Below are 17,425 nucleotides of genomic sequence, written 5' to 3'. Positions count from 1 at the left end.
ACTTTGCCTTCGGGGAATTTCCCACCCCTCGCATGTGCCCGGTGGTCAGCTGTGGCCCAGAGCCAGGAGGGCAGCACTAGCCCTTTCCTCCTCTGGGTAGGCTATAAAGTCCTTGATGCTTCACCTCCCGAGCCTGCGGGGTGCCAGGTTAAATCTGAACTGAAGCACAGCACAGACAAGCTCTGCCAAGCCTCCGATTCTGGCCCAAAGAGGCTGCAGGGTCCAAGCTGTCTCACTTGAGTATTTATTAAATGGGCTGGTCCAGGGGCCTTTCCAGAGATCTTGGCAGTGCAGTCAAAGCTGGTAGAAGAGCTGCTGTCTCTGTCTCCTTTGGGCTGAGGGTGTCAGGAGCGGGATCAGCAATGCCCCATCAGGTAGCGGCTCCTGCTAGCTCTGTTGCTGGCTGTTGCCAGAGGCGAAACCTTCTGCCACCGCACAGGTTCCCAGATGCTGCACACCAGCAGTCAGGTTTAAGGAAGGGAGAGTGGTGAGGACGATGGGCAGTGCTTACATGGGAGGACCACGCACTGGGCTCCTCCTATTAAAAACTAAGGTCAGCAACCTGCCAGGCAAATGACGTTCCCAGGAGAGTTACCAGATCAGTAGGAAGGGGTGGCTGTGTAGCCTGTGGAAAATGTCTGTGTCCCTGGGACAGAAACCTGCCCAGCAGTGCCGCTTGGAGATCTTTGCTGTAACAGACACACACCTTCCAGCAAGTGAGGCTAACAACAGGATTTTATATGGACCAGTTTTATGCTGTGCTAAACTCATCTTTTGTTGGAGAGTGGGGGAATGGCATACATGGGGGTAATCTCCTGGCTGCAGCATCTGAGGGGATCCCCCCTCCTTGAAGTCTTACTTTCATGACCAGTGTTCTTCAAACTAGTGTTTTTTCCCCTTCTCTGTGTAACGGATGACATGGGAAACCCTTCTGCAAGGAAATGAATTCTGCCTGTCACAGTGGCTTTCACTTGGCAGTGTTGAATTTCCTTCCATGCTGCTGTTGTCTTTCTCTTTTCCCCCTTCTCCTCTCCTCCCTCCCACACTCTCTCTTCTCTGTCGTACATCCTCAGCTTTCAGAGCGATAATTGCAGTTGAGCTAAGAAAACCCTAGCATGTTTAGCGATGGCTTTGCTTCCTTTTTCTGCAGTGTTCTCTGAAGCTGCACCCTGTTTGAAAACTTGAACATTGAAAAGGTATTTCAATACCTTTTTTTTCCCCATTTAGACCTATTTTTGGATGAAATTTCCTGGAAATTCAGTATTTGGATGAGAAGTGGGAATATGAAGTTGTTTGATGCCACCAAATATGCAGGACACGCAGGTTGGACCTGTCTGCTGGGAAAGATTCTCAGCATCACTTCTAGGCCTCCCTCTTGCAGGAGTTTGCTGGTGAGACACAGGCATTTTTGTAGGAAGTTGGGTGATTTCTGAGGTGAAAAGTCACAAAAGTCTGAGAATGCCTAGAGGAAGACCATTTTGTTCAACCTGATCACCTTCTGTGATGCAATGACTGGCTTGGAACACGAGAGGAGAGCAGTGGACATTGTCTAACTGGACTTCAGTAAGGCCTTTGACATTGTCTCCCATGAGATACTGATAGACAAGCTGTTGATCAGAGAATCATAGAACCACAGAATCATGGAATGTCCTGAGTTGGAAGGGACCCACAAGGATCACTGAGTCCAACTCCTGTCCCCGCACAGGACAACCCTAAAATTCATGCCATGTGTCTGAGTGCATTGTTCAAATGCTTCTTGAATATCATCAGGCTTGGTGCCGTGGCTGCCTCCCTGGGGAGCCTGTTCCAGTGCTCCACCACTGTCTGGGTGAAGAACCTTTTCCTAATATCCAGCCTAAACCTCCCCTGGCACATCTTCCTGCCATTCCCTTGGTTCCTGTCATTGGTCACCAGAGAGAAGAGATCAGCACCTGCCCCTCCTCGTCCCCGTGTGAGGAAGCTGCAGACCGCGATGAGGTCTGCCCTCAGTCTCCTCTTCTCCAGGCTGAACAAACCAAGTGACTTTAGCCACTCCTCATACACCTTCCCCTCTAAACCCTTCACCAGCTTCATGGCCCTCCTCTGGACTCTCTGTAGCACCTTTGTATCCTTAATATACTGTGGTGCCCAAAACTGCACACAGCACTCAAGATGAGGCCGCACCAGTGCAGAGTAGAGCAGGGTAATCACCTCCCTCAACTGGCTGCAATATAGTGCTTGATGCACCCCAGGACACAGCTGGCCCTCTTGGCTGCCAGGGCACACTGTTGGCTCATGTTGACCTTGCCATTGACCAGAAGCCCCAGGTCTGGTGGGGCTGCTCTCCAGCCTCTCATTCCCCAGTCTGTCTGTACATCCAGGGTTGCCGTGCCCCAGGTGCAAAATCTGGCACTTGCCCTTGTTAAACTTCATATGGTTGGTGGTTGCCCAGCTCTCCAGTCTGTCCAGATCTCTCTGCAGGGCCTCTCTGCCCTCAAGATTGTCAACAGGTCCTCCCAGTTTTGATGTGTGGGCTGGAGGAACAACAGTGTGGTGGATTGAAAACTGAATGGCTGGGTCCAGAGGGTGGAGATCAGTGGAAAGAAGTCTAGCTGGAGGACAGGAACTAGTGGTGTACCACAGGGGTCAATACTGGGTCCAGTCCTATTTAATATCTTCATTACTGATCTGGATGATGGGGCAGAGTGTACCCTCAGCAAGTTTGCAGCTGATGACAAGCTGCGAAGAGTGTCTGATATGCCAGAGGTTTGTGTTGCCATCCAGAGGGATCTTGTCAGGCTGGAGAAATGGGCTGACAGGAACCTCATGAAGTTCAACAAGAAGTGCAAAGTCCTGTACTTGGGAAGGTACAACCCCAGGCACCAGTGTTTGTGGGGGGCTACCCAGCTGGAAAGCAGCTTGGCAGAAAAGGCCCTGGGGTTCCTCATGGACATCAAGCTGACCATGAGCTAACAATGTGCCCTTGAGGCAGAGAAGGCTAATAGTATCCTAATCTGCATTAGACAAAGTATTGCCAGCAGGTCAAGGGAGGTGATCCTTCCCCTCTTCTGCTCAGCACTGGTGAGGCCACATCTGGAATGCTGTGTTCAGTGCTGAGCTCCCCAGAACAAGAAAGACATGGACATACTGGAGAGAGTCTAGTGAAGAGCCACAAAGGTGGTGAAGGGAATGGAGCATCGCTCATGAGGAAAGGCTGAGAGACCTGGGACTGTTCAGCCTGGAGAAGAGAAGGCTCAGAGGGACCTTATCAATGTATATAGATACCTGAGGGGAGGGTGCAAAGAGGACAGAGCCAGGTTCTTTTCAGTGGTGTCCAGTGACAGGACAAGAGACGATGGGCACTAACTAAAACACAGGAGGCTCCCTCTGAACACCAGGAAGCACTTTTTTCACTGTGAGGGTGTCTGAGCACTGGCACAGGTTGCCCAGCCAGGTTGTGGAGTGTCCTCCATCCTTGGAGGTATCCAAAAGTTGTCTGGACATGGTCCTGGGCAACCTGGTTTTGGTGGGCCTGGTTGAGCAGGGGGTTGGATCAGATGACTCCCAGAGGTACCCCCAACTTCAACCATGCTGTGATATTTTTTGTGGAAGGCCCAGGACCTCTTTCCTATGTAGTTCTCACTTGTCTGTAACTGAAGGCCTACAGACAGCTGGAGACTTGTGGGTACGTGGGTTCCCCTGGTTGGTCCAGGGGTACTGGGCTATGAGTTAGTGTGTGTGTAACAGGGTTCCACAGAACCTTGGCCAAGGAGACAGCTGGGACCAGCACTCTGGTTGGGTGTCTCCCACCTCCCTCCTGGTGTATTCAGTGGAGGTTTCCCCATAAAAGAGGAGCAACGGAGTCAGGCAGCCTTGTATCTGCAGTGTGTGGATCCGGAGCTGCCCCTGTGCTCTCACTGTGCTCCTCTGGCCTTGGTCTCTATGTTGCCCATCCCTTCAGAGTGAGGGCTGTGGAGGGGTAGCATCTCCCTGCTCAGCTTCATGGGACAGAGGTCTCTCAACTGCTGTCATAATGATGTGCAAGGACCATGCACAAACTCGTGTGCAGCCATGGGGCTTCCATCAGCCAGGCTACTCTGGATCAGGTCCAGAATATGCTCACATCTTGCTCTCCCTTCTCCCCCTCCCTGTAGGTCTCATCCAGTGCTCTGTAAGGCCCTGTCTGTCCTTGCCCAAAGGCCCTGTACACGCTCTTGAACACTGTCCTCCTTCTACGCCCAACACTCTCCCAGGGGAGCCTCAGCTCACCACTGTCCTGGGAGGGCTGAAGACAAAACTCCCTGGGCTGTGTCTGAAACTTGAAAGCACCTATCCTGGGGAGACACTGCTGTACCCTCAAATCCCATCCATCCTCCCCAGCCCCCTCTGCCTGCAGCCCCCTCTTACACGTGGCCTGTCTGGTCTTGGCTTGCTTCTCTGAGCCACTCTTTGTAGCCCACCCCAGACTCTCCTAGGATGAACTATGCTTTTGTTTTAGGTCTTTCTCAAGTGAACGTGCAGTGGAGGGGCCAGGCTGTGGAGAGCAGGGCTGCAGTTTGGGAACCCCTGGGAGCAGTGTGGCTGGGTGCTGTACCTGGGGAGTTTGGGGCTGCAACAGCAGTGGACTGAGCTCTCCTGGGCAAAGCGGGAGCTGGGATAGCATGAGGAGCAGCTTTTTGCCATCTTTGCCAGACTGGATTGTATCTCACAAACTCTTTGCCAAGTGAGGCCCGGTGCTGGGCTTGTTGTTTGCAGATCTGCCTGTTCCCTGCTTTTCAGATGCCATTGCCTGCTCTCCCTGCTCTGCTTTCCTGTGCAGATCAGTGACACAGAAACAACAGAACTGAGGCAGCAGAGAACAGCTGCTGGGAAGGCTGCTGGGTGGACTTTTTGCCTTTCTGCCTTGTGGCTTGGGGAGTAAGCATCCTACTTGCGGTGGGACTGTGAGCACAGTGATGCTTGTGCCAGTGCACCATGTCCTGGGGCAAGCAGGAGAGTAGAGTCCAGCAGCCTGCCTGGGGCTCCTGGTCCAGCCAATGGCCTAAAGCTGCTGTTCAGACCTCTACAAGCAGCTGCTGGAACAGAGAGTTTGTGCAGATGAGCTCTGCCTGCCCCAGCCTTGCTGACCTCTGCTGCAAGCCTGTGACCTGTTTTCCCAGATGTTCGTTTGGCCCAAGCCATGGGCCATGGATTGTCTGTCTGCTGCCCCATGCTGCATCGAGGCCAAAGCAGCCCTTTCCCAGCCCAGTTACTGGGTGTGCTGCAGAGAGCTACCAGACCAGCAAACCCACACTAGCCACTGCCCATCCCACACTCAGCAGCTGAGCCTGGCTTGGCAAAGGGTGCGAGATGCCTGGTTTGGAGAGGCATAGGACAGGGAGTAGTGGAAAGGAAGACAGGGAGTAGTGGAAAGGAAGAGACTGTGCCAAGCAGGTGGCTATGGTTGTCCTGGTACATGGGCGCTGCCCTCCACCTTCCACTGATCCTTCCGTGCCTTGGCTTGTGCAGCGTGGGCTTCTTAGGGCTGCTCACAGTCGTGACACTGTGGCTGCTGCTGTGGTTTCACACCCCTTGCAGTGGAGATTGGTCAGAGTCCTTGAAGAAGCCTTCAGAGTCACATCAGTGTCACTGTCCTGGTAGTTGAGCCAACTTGGTGCTGGGGGCTGTGTACTTAAAGGAAAAAATACCCTGGGGATAACCTGGGAAACATAGAAGCCACTATCAGCTAGAGTTGTACAATGTTGGGTGACCTTTTTTCTCCCTCAAGTAGTCTTGCTCAGAGGGAAGTGGAGGACCCCTGACGTTGAGATACTGCACTGAGACGCTCAGCAGCATGTGTGCCATGTGTCAGAAGCTGTATGCTGCATGCGCGGGTGCTTATGGCAGGGAAATGAAGCAGCTCTGCCACTACCTGTTCCTAAACCATTTCTAGTTCCTCCTGGCTGCTTACTCAGTCAGCACAAGGGAGAGAACTGTGACTCCTGCCCGTGGATGCGGGGATATTTCCCTCCCCTCCCCCTGCAATCAGATGCTTGCAGAGCAAAGCTTGCGGAAAGCCAAGCATCTCTTGCACTCCATCAGACGTGGGTGTCTATAAAAAGCCTCTCTGGGGTTGTGATTGGGTGGGTTGGCTGTACCACGTGGTTTCTCATAAGGCCTGTGTTGCTGAGCAAGTGGCATTCTACTTATTTTTGGCACTAATAGTCTTTAGTTAATACATAAATTCAGCTTAAATTCTGGATGGAAAATAAATCCCAAGTGGAGGCTCTGCTAATAAGATGACAGACGCTTTGGGGAGCCTGGGATGCCTGTCAGTGGAGCGGTCGTGGCTGCTGAGATCTGAGAGCAGTGACATGCACAGGCACAAGGTCCTTAAAAGTTACCATGAGTTGTCTGGCTAAATTACAGAAGCATTAGACAGATGGCTGAGGTGAGCACTAACTTTAACTGCTGGAGCTGAACTCATTACAGCAAATGTCCCAGTGAGATCCCCAGTCCCATACTGGCATATTGAGAAAAGGGAGTCAAAGCATCAGTTTAGGTCTGACCACTGCAAAACACCCTCCTCTCTAACAGTCTGCCAAAAGGCAAGGCTGGTCTGAGGTCCTCTTTTCTGCTTCTTTCTGCTGACCCACTGCCAGTCACTCCAGGATGCTTCCCCATATCCTGGTTCATCCCATGGAACCTTCACCCCAGATTTGGGTGAGTTGAGGCCTGCATCCAAGTGGCTATGTCCTTTCAACAACATACATGCCTGTGAGAGCCTGTCTGGGGAAACGCGGCCAAGCATGGAGAGTGTGAGACCTTGGAGCTCTAACCTTAGGCTTTGCTCCATGGGCTGGTGCTGTCATCTGAAGGAGGGTCTGGCTGGGAGAGCAGATCTTAGCAGCCGGTCAGAGGGTTTTGTGGCAGCATTCTTCCCAGTGCTGTGACGTGGGGCTCTGTGTGTGTAATAGGATGAAAGGTCCCCAAGCCTGAATTCACCATGCATACGATTGCTTTGAGGGTTGAGGCTGGAGCTGACTCATTTGCATGCCCCAGCAGGCAGGCTGCTCAGCAGCAGCACCATTACCTGGTGACTTGCTCACCTTAGTGCTTTGTAGTGATGCCCAGCACACATGCACAGTCGTCTGCTTATGGCTCTGGCTCTGGAGCCCAGCAATGGGACAAACTCCACTGCGTGTCCTTTACATGACCATACTGGATCCATTTTGTGCCTGCGTGCCAGATTGACAGGCCAAGATGGATGTAGTCACTCCCATACCCAACTGCTTTCTGAGCTCCTCCTCACTGGCTGATGTGAAATGAAATCCAAAGTATGTTGGATGCTTTTTGAGAAACGTCCTGTACTTGTCAAGAAGCAGATTTCTAGGGACCTTTCCAGGGGGGTGCTGTGCTGGGAATGAAAGCTACTGGTAGTCTGCCAGCATGTGCCACTCCTGCCCTTCCCTGCCCTGGCCCTGCTGGGGGTGCAGGTTACATGCCACTGAAAGGGAAGGTGTCCTGATGACTAGGATACAAACTGCATGGCTAAGAGATAGCTCAGGCCCTGCTTGCCACCTCCTGACCGGGTCCTCTTTGGGTTTTCTGGATTTTCAGCTCTTTCCAGAGTTGAAATGGGATTGGAGGTTAACCAGGGTTTAGAAGAATGCCAGTTCATCCCTGTCTCTCCTGCTGGCCTGCCTCACCTTGTGCACAAGGTCAGCCCCTGTGTGCTCAACATATTAACCTCTTGTCAGGCAGCAGGCAGACTTTTGAAGTCATTTAGGCCTCAGATCAATCTTTCTGGAGAGGTTCAGGTCTCTCAGTCACAGTCAGGACTGATGGTACAGCACTGGCCTCATGAAGTGAGGAGAGTCTGAGGTAATTTCTTTCTCCAGGTTCCTTGCTGTGGATTTCCACTGGATCCTGCTTCTTTCCTCTGCAGTTTCCATGTGAAAGAGTGACAAGGAAAGGCTCAGTTGGGTTGTTTCTGTGGCCAGTGGTATGCAGTCATATTGTTTCCCCATGTTCTTGGTGCAGGGGAGGGGGTGCTTATTGTGGAGCCCATCTGGGCTGTATTTGTTGCAGTACGGAAAGCCCTGGCTATTGTTACCAGTGGGTATCCCTTATTCACAACATGAGGTGGTAAAGTCCCAGCTACAGCCTGTGGGCAAGATGTAACAACCTTAAGGCTTTGTGAGGAACCCGTAGGTGGATGCAGCTATTCCTCTCCCCTCCAATCCCCCACATCTGTGTTCTCATCTGGGACCTCCCTTGGGGACGCATCACGCTGCAGTGGAAGCTGCAGTGTAAGATGATGCGTGGGTGGCCCTGGGATGCTCCTCCCTCGGAGCACGGGCCTTGGGGAAGCAAGTGTGTGTATGTCTGTGAGTTTGTGCCAGAGGCTTCCTTTGGAGACAGAAAGGATCAGTGCTGGAGACTGGCGGGGGGAAAAAGAAATCCTGGCTTCTTCCTACCCAGTAGTCAGCAAATAACCTCTTGGGATTGGTCGTTGCTAGGCTCAGGGCTGACCAATGAGTAAAGAGTGGTCCAGCCGTGGGCTGGGACATCCTGGCTGGGACTTCCAGTCAGGTTTGTGTCTAGAGTGGACAAACCATAGCAAGGGAGAGCAATACACAGGGATGAGGATTCTGCATGCAGTCGTGAGTCCTGCCTGCCTGAGGCAGAGCTGCATAGATTTGGCTCAGCCATTCCAGGGGCTGTGCCCCTTAGCTTCTTCTTCCCCCAGCCACTCACTTCCCTGCTGTCCTTCTGGCCCCTTTGTACTCCAAGTGCCTCAGTCCACTGGCCTTGTGTAGCCTGAGCCCTTGTTTTCCATGCTGCCCGTGCTTGCCAGGGAAGCTGTGTGTCCTCTCTGCCTCTGTTCTGCACTGGGCGGGGGTGAGCTGAGAACAAGGCAGTTCTCAACAGGAAAAGCCAGACAACCACTGTCTCAATAAGGCAGCAGTTTTAATAAGACAGAATAAGCAGTACATATAGTGAGTAAATCTTATGTCCCTTCAGATGCTGGGTACCCCGCGTTTGTGCGGCATCAGACAGATCCTGGGTAGATTTCTCCCACGGCTCAGAGTAGACCCCATCCATTGAGAGAAGCTCGCCCTTTTGGTCATTCGAGCCGTTATATAATTTTCTTACATGAAAACAGCTCTGTTCCTGAAGGGTGTTCTCACGAGACGTCCTTGCTGCGCTGTTCAAGGCAAGGCCACGCTTGGTCGCCGGGGCCGAGTGGGAGCTGTCCGCGGGCTCCTCCGTGGCAATGAGCAGGCTGAGCTTTTCCTGTGGCCAAGGGATTTGTGCCACACAGCCCAGCCTGGAGAGCGCTCCATATCCAGCGCAGCCCCGCATAGGGGGCATGGGTGTACTCGGGTAATAGATGCATCACTAACTCCTCGATGCACGGTGGTCTGCTGGTCGGGATCAACACACTCCTGCTGCTGAAGCAGTCCTGAAATGTGGGGTGCCTTCCTCCAAATATCCCTGGTCAACCCATTGGTGCAGCTGGGTGCTCCAGGCTCGAGCCCAGTGTGATGCTGTGCTTGCCCATCACCGGAACCTGAGGCTCCCCACATAGCTTGGGTTTGTCTTGGCCTCAGCCTTAGCGTGTGCTCAGCTTCCAGCATAGCTGCTGAGGTCCCAAACCTTCCTGTGCTAGTGAGTGAGAAAGGGAGCTAGTCTGGCATCTTATCTGCTCTCAACAAACTGAGCGCTGTCACCAAAACTTGGGCTGTGCCTGGGAATCTCTAACTCCTGGGAGTCGTGGGACTGCGAGGGATGGCTGCAAGTACCACTATGCATTTAAGGCTGTTCTTTGGTGCTGTTCTGCTGTCAGTGGAGAAGGCATGCTCCCATGGTCCTGCCAGAGACAGTGAAGGAGAAGGCTACAGCAGCAGTCTCGAGGAGGGACCGATTTGGAGACGGATGAAGGGTGTGCGGTTTACTGTGTAAGGAAAAGGTTACTTCTGAATGGTTAGAGCACAGGGGCCTGGAGCCATCTCTCATAGCCTCCCATATAAATAATATCAGGTCTCCTCAGTGGAGTAGCTTCTACTGCTGCTTGCTCCTTTCCCCAGGTGGAAGGGATGTGCCCCTAGATCTGCTTGCAGAGGCTGCATTGGAAGCTGGAGCCAGCACATGAAAGCCCTGAGACTGGGTTGCATTCAGCCTCCTGGGCAAGACGCAGTGGGGAACTGGGAGCAGGTGGGTGCGGTGTGTGGGTCTGGAAGATGTCAAGAGAAGTAATTTTTGCTCCCAAAGCAGGGGAGCATGGTGGCTGGGATGGGGTGGGAGATGAGCAAGGGGACAGGAAAAGAGCTGATATGGTTGGGAGAGAGCAGAGGAGGCTGATGCCATGGCAGCCTCCATGGTGGTGGCCCCACTCCCATCTTGTGATGGGTTTGGATTAGCCATGAAATCAGGGCGGGGTGCAGGGATGCAGGGAGAGGCCTGTTCATAGACAGGGCCAATCTTGCTCTGCCTTCACTCTGCCTGTGCTAATCGCTGCTGAGGAAAGCAGGGAGGGACCTGTGCTTTAATGGAGACAAGGAATGGTTTAGAGGGAATTAGAAGGGATTTATGGTGGTGGAGGAAATCACAGTAAGCATGGCTGGCCTGGCCTGGATCAGGGGCCCTGGGCTGTACCTAGAGGATCTCCACCTGGGTAGGCACCTGAGGAGTTGCTACGATGGTGATAGGCCTGCTCACAAGGGTTTTTCTTAGAGCCCTAGTTCTCAGAATTATGGGACTGCATGGGAATCTTGATTTCCTTATAGAAGTTTTATGGTTACTGAGACAAGTCTGAGAATATGAACTCATCCCACCAGGACATAAGTGAAAATGTTCCAGCATTAACAAATCACACATCTTTTCTGTGTGCTTGAAATCCACCCCACAGCTTGAGGGTGTCCAGCTCTCAGTTCTTTACTGTTTTGGGTTAGCAACAAGGAGAACCCAAAAAATTTCCCTGTTTGCAGGTCTCACCCAAGGTTTCTCCCAGATAAACCTTGCTTCTGGTTGTTAGACCTTGGTATGGTTGCTTTGGGTACCAATGTTCATCATCAGCAGCTCAGAGTCTGTTGTTCCAAGGCATCCTTGTGCAGCACTGTCCCTCCTGGCTGGCTGGCTGGCTCCTCAGTGCTGGCTGAGTGTGATGAGGCAGCATGCAAGATGAATTACAGGCTGCAATCCACCATGCTGGGAACCTCTAGGATATCACAGACATTGTCTGTTCCTCTTGACTTCCCTGGCCTGGAGGCCAAGGTTGATGGACAGAGATGGTGCTGATCCTGACTGCTGTGGTTGCTAATGGTTATCCAAAACATCCTGCTGGCTTGGGCAGGTCCTTGGCTGTTGTCACTCGCTATGACTCTTCACCAGCAGCTGGGGCAAGTTGTTGGAGCAGTTTTGCTTCACAGCTCCAAGGTTGGCCAGGATGCAGCAGTGTCTGGCAAAACACAGGCAAGCTTCTCTGAAGGAGCCGAGGACCTGTTGGGTGGGAGGCTGACAACTTCTCCAGCTGCCCCCAGCCTGCTGCAGAGAGACCACTTTAACCTTCCAGGGTAGCAAACTCTCAGCCTGTCTCTGAGCTCTCTATGGTGTCTGGCAGGACTCACCCACCCAGAAATCATAGGGCTTTTTGGTCTTAGCAGGCAAGGATTTGGGATGCAGCTGGACTATACCGGGGGCTTGCACCCCAGTTGTGTAATGCAGAGGCAAAAGTCACGGGGTGGGTGTCCCACATCCCATCTGCTGAGCAGTGGTGCACTGGCATAGCTTCCATCATGCACAGTAAGGGACAGAGTGGGGAAGGCTAGAAACCTGCCATCAAGTGGAAAACCTCTCCTTGCTGCTGTCCCCATGGGGGTCTGTAGTGAAGGCTCTGGCAAGGTGCTTGCCAGAGCTCTCCCTGGAGGTGGTCTTGTGCTCTGCTCTTCGTGCTGGGAATGTCTCTCCTCTGCTTCCTGCTGCTTTTCAGGCCACATCTTTGGGAGGATATTACAAGACAGGAAGGAAGAAGACAGGGGCAGTACATGTGAGGATGCAGCAGAGAATATAGTCTGCTGGTGGAGACACGGTGGGGGAAAGATATGTGAACCCTTTGATTATTTAATTTATGATAATGATTTCCCCTGATTCCACAGAAGGGTCAGCTGGCAGTCTAGGTCTCAGAGTGCTCGCCTCAAGGTCATGAAGCAAAGGCTCCCTTGGAGGAAGGGCTGAAGGCAATACAGTCCTAATGTGCTGCTGGGCATCTTTAGCCGAGTCCAGTGCAAAGGGGCCTCTGCTTCCCCATGAAGGCTCCACCAAACACTTGTGTCCAGCACAGACAGCCTCTGACAAAGCTCCAAGGTGACAGAGCAATTTGTCAGTGGCCTTGTCAGATGCTGAGGCCTTGTTCCACTGAGCGAGGATTTTAGGCTGTGACATGCATTCAGATACCCATTTAACTGCCAGCTCCAGCTGGCTGTTGTTTTCCTTCTGTTGGAGGATAGGGTGAGGGATGGGCTGACCTGCATTTTATTGGATCTACTTAACTTTTTAATGCCTTATTTGCTAGAGATAAAACAAACTGAGGCAGGATTTGGGCTGCTCAGATAGAGAGTTCTTGTTTCTCTTGCAGACTAGCTCTGTTGTGTGTCTGTAGCACATGTGGTTCGCAGTACTGCAGGACGATGGGGAAAACTTGGCTTTCCTGTCCCACTGGGTGCTGGACATCTCTTGCCATGGCTCATCTCAAAATCCCTCAGCTGCATTGCTATGAGGTTGTTCTCTGGCACAGATACCAACATGCAGCCTGTGTCCATGCCATTGAACACAAATGCTGAAAAAGGGTTACCTATAGAGAAGGGTTCTTAGTCATGCCAGCTCTTGAACTGTGACCAGGAGTTGTTTCATCCCAGTGTCAAGAAGTCTGCAACAGCATGAGAGTGCATATGCTCATATTATCTTTATGCATTTTAATATACTGGTATTGCTATATCTTAGTGTCTGGTTTTCAAGAGATCACAGCTAATAGCAGTAGCAAGACTCCTGTGGTGCTCAGTGATGTAAACATTGAGCCTTAGGACTTATATGAACATTTCTTTAGTGGTCACCCTTTGCTGTCCTGTGGTGCTTGTAACCCAGCAAACCCCCCAAGCCCCAGAGGTATTATTTTGGGAAGGCAGGGGCAGCCCATGGTAGGATGGCTGTCTTAGAAGGAGCATTTATCAAACAGTGCCCTTCTAATCCTGTCATAGGAGATGAAGGGTGCTGGGAAGGAACAACAGCCTCTCCCAGCACAAGTCGTCTGGGCTTCCTGGGAGAGGTGTGGGAAGGCTGTGGAAACCTCAGACTAGGTCTGCTCTCTGCCCTTCATGGCACAGGGCTGCAGAAGGTCAGGAAGCTGTGGCAGGGCAAGGTGCATGGAAAGGGTGTTCATGAGATGTCTTCTCCATGCTGAGGGCCTTCAGAGTCCTTTCCTTCCAGAGGGTCTGGAGGAGGGAGAGCATTCTTGGGAGGGACCAAGCTCTGTCAATGGGGTCTGCAGAAGTGGTGTGCTGTGGCCAAGACAGAGCAGGGGCCTAAAGCTGGCTTTGGTGCTATGAACTGTCCCCAGGCAGGAGCTGGCTCTCCATTGCATTCAACGTAGTCTTTGGAGCTCACACCTGGAACATGCTGTCCTAGAAAACTGTTAGTCCCAGAGTCTCCAAGGCCCTTGCTCCCATGTAGTGATATCCAGTTGCAGGAAAGTGGGACAGGAGAGACCTGGTGACAGCTCTGATGTGGTGCCAGCTCAGCTGGGGAGGAAATGAGGAGGAAATGATGAGGCCTGTCAGCTCCCATACAGTTGCTGGTCTGAGCCTGGCATGGTTTTTCCCCATGGGCTTAGAAAAACATATAGGGGAAACCAAGGTAGAGAGGATGAAGGCTGATATCTCAAGCTGGCTTTTTTTCTATGTTTAAATTTTTTTGGGGTCCATATTACGGACTGATTAAGTGATTAGTGTCACCTGTATCTTAATTAAGGTTAATAGGTAGCAACTGTTACTAATGGTATCCCATGATGGTCTTCTGAAATGATCTATATCAGCTCTAACCTGCTCAGGGCAAAGCTGGTTCTTGCCACAGTGTTGCGGAGAAATCTGCCTGAGATGAGATATTCAGCAGTAACACAACTACCCCTTTGTGTTGAAAGGGACTCCCAGATTAAAATCATACCTGGAAACAATAATGCGTTCCCTTGCATTTGTTTCTAATAGCACAGCTCATGAGGTGAAGTCAGGGAACAGTTAGAAATCAAGCGCACTTTTCCTTGTTTTTATTCCACCCCACGATACTCCCTCATCTCCCCAGTTTGGAGGAGGTGAGAGAAACTGTCAGTTTTGGTGCTGCCCTGTTAGTTTCCTGCTGGTTCCTGGCTCCTGTGTAGCCAGCTTTCCCTGTTGGAGCTGTCTCGCTCCTGCAGATCCTGGCTGGGCATGCCAGCGCGGGGGTCTCCTGAGGCCCCAGTTGCATCTAGGAAACCATCCTGGGGTGCAGGAGCAGCCTGAGAACAAGTCTGGGGCCTCCTACATGTCCTGTTCTTATTCTGCAAGATGAAACAACCAGGATACATTTCAGTTGTGGTAAAAATATACATCCCTAACTCCTTTGATTATTAAAAGGCTGTTTAAGTTTTACAAATGCATATGAAATAGATGCAGCCCTTCTGCAGTTTTGGTATTTGTGCACAATACTGTTCATTCCATCACTTTCAGGCCAACTCTACTTTGGCATAGCTGACACCAAGAAACCAATGGCTTTTTTGGTTTGCTGCAGGAAATAGCAGGACACACAGCTGTCTGCCTTGTGGTCATGCCTGCGCAGACACTCATGTGCAGACTCCATGTATATATTAATAATCATAAGCAATGTCTTCAGGAAAAGCTGATGACACTTTCCCTTCTAAACTACATTTTCTGCAACTTGTGTGATTTCAAAGAATTTCCCATGGGATTGTTTTCCAGGGGTGAGGAAGCCAATGACAGGCAGCTCTCACTATGCAGTGTTGTCAAGAGCTTAGTGCAACTTCCAGTTGATTTCTTGTGCACCTGCTATGCAAAGTGGTCTTGATCTCTAGGCTGCAGAGATATCCCATGCAGGGATGCTAATGAGTGGCTCGATAAAAGACAGTGCTCAAATAAGTTGTAATAGCAGTGGGTCTGGACATAGGCCAGGAGGTTTGCAAAGGCTCTGCCATAGCACAAGTGATTTCAGTTTTGCAGACCAGTTCTGTAGCCTTCCTGATCCCCACTTTTACCCAGGTACATGGAGGCTCCTTGTGCTTGAAGCTGGTAGGAGGTAAAGAACCTTGTTAAAAGCTAGCTAGATCCTTTTACATGAACACCAAAGCTAGGAGTTTCATGAGATGTTGGAGGATTCAAAATGACTAGCTGAGAGAAGTGATAAGCTCTGCCCTGGGATGGGACATGTAAGGAGAAAGGGCTGGAGGGACCTGAAAAGGCAGCACACCTTAAAAGGGACTGCACCATACCTCCCTAGAAGCAGTCCTGTGAGAGGTGCTGGGAGATCTTGGATGGCATTCAAGATCTCCCTGCGGGTCAGAGATTGCTCCCTAAACTTATGTTCCATGGGGTAAATAATCTGCAAAATAGGTGTGGAAGGGGATTTGGAGGGCTCCGTTTCAACCTCCCACCCATAGTTGCCTGGTGCAAGGTGCAGCATCAAGTGTAACTCAGAAGATGAAGACATTAATGTTGGTAGCCATAGTTGTAGTGTTTGCAAAATAATTTGTACAATCTGAGGATTTGGTCTGTTAAATGAGGGAAGACTTGGGGCATGGAGTAATGCCAAGCTCTGATCTGAGCAAAGCATTTCCCAGACACAAGCTGAGCTTTGGGATAGGGACCCAAAGTTAGAAACTGCCAGGGCTGGAAGTGTCTTGAAGGTGTGGGGTGGTGATGGTACTAATGAGGCTGTTGCCTGGGACAACCTATCTCCCCCACTAGGATGGAAGAGGATTTGAAAATACCTGCGTCTGTGTCTGCATACCTGATTTCTGCATCTCAACAGCAGCTTTAACACCTAAGCTAGAATAAGGCTGCTGAACTCCTGCTAGGTCCATGTGAGAAGATACCCTGCTTAGCTCCAGTGCCCTGACAGGAGGGTGAATCCAGGGTCCTAGTAGACCTGCAGACTTGGGAGACACAAACCCTCACCAACGCCTCTTACAAGAGGCACTTACAAGGGCATCTGCTGGGTCTTTCACGGACGCCTTGAAGGAGGGGAATCAAAAGGTCTCAGCTCTCTGGTACTGTTTCATCTGATGCTGGTGCCCTGTTCTAGACCCCTCTGGGGAATGGGCTCCATCGTCATTTCCCCTCCCTGCTGGCAGTCCCTCTTGGCCAGAGCTCCCCTGCTTTGGCTGCTCAGCACACACAGGAATTGCCTGGGTGGCAAGTGGCTGGATGCAGCAGCCTTCCCTGCTCTTTGCCTGCCTGGAGTTGCCAGATGCAGAGCAGATGGTTTCATCCATGCCCAGACAAGGCTCTGTCTATGGGGCTGACATGGGAGGCAGAAGAGATGTGTGAACAGCTACACAGACCCTCTCTTATTGCCTGCTTTCCCACCACTGTGCCGTGGCCAGTTAAGACTTCTAAGGAGTAAAGAGAGGGGTCAACATGTGAGTGGCTGAGCACATGAAGCCCCTTGCCTCAGTCCAGGTCTGTGGAGGCCAAGTGTTGGCAGAGGAAGAAGAGGACTCAGCTGTTTTGTATAACGGGGACTTTTTTTGCAGGGGTTGCCGGTTACACACTGACCATGGTGTTTGCCAGCTCCCGAGGGAGGAAGCAATCTGTGTCATCTCACAGCGGGCTTCCTTAAATCTCAGCCTGATTAAGTGGTGGCAATATGGGCTGCCTGATATGAAAGAGCGTTCCCCAAAAACAGATGATTGTTAGTGCAGAAATAGCCTGCATTGCCCTGCAGTCAGAGGCCGGTAGCACATAAATCACCAGATTCTGACTCCAGTTGAATAGGAATCTGGAGGTGAATAGAGTCCATCAGCTACCAGCATTGGTTTGGGTACAGACTGAGTTTGTTGGCCATAGACCTGGGAAAGCTGCATTTGAACGCTCTGTGGTTTTTTTTTTCAACCTCAAGATGTCTGAGGGACTTTGGGAATATCTGCTCAGCTTTTGACCTCTTGTCTGTCCTTGAAAAAGCTGTATTTGTGCTTTCCATGGTGAGGCAATGGGCTAAAATACCCATGGAGTGCACAGAGAGATGCTGAGTGGCATTGCTATAGAAAGTGGAGGTGGTGTCGTACATCCTTGGAACAGTTTCTCCTGGATTTATGTGCTAGATTTTAGACACACTTGTGAATGTGGCCAGTGGTTTTCCATCAGCACATTTGCCAAGAACTGTATCAGAGCAGGTCTGGAAAGGGAGTTTGATACTCAGACAT

This window comes from Phalacrocorax aristotelis, chromosome 8 (assembly GCF_949628215.1).
Source record: "Phalacrocorax aristotelis chromosome 8, bGulAri2.1, whole genome shotgun sequence".
Lineage (NCBI taxonomy): Eukaryota > Metazoa > Chordata > Aves > Suliformes > Phalacrocoracidae > Phalacrocorax > Phalacrocorax aristotelis.
This window is presented reverse-complemented; position numbering follows the sequence as displayed.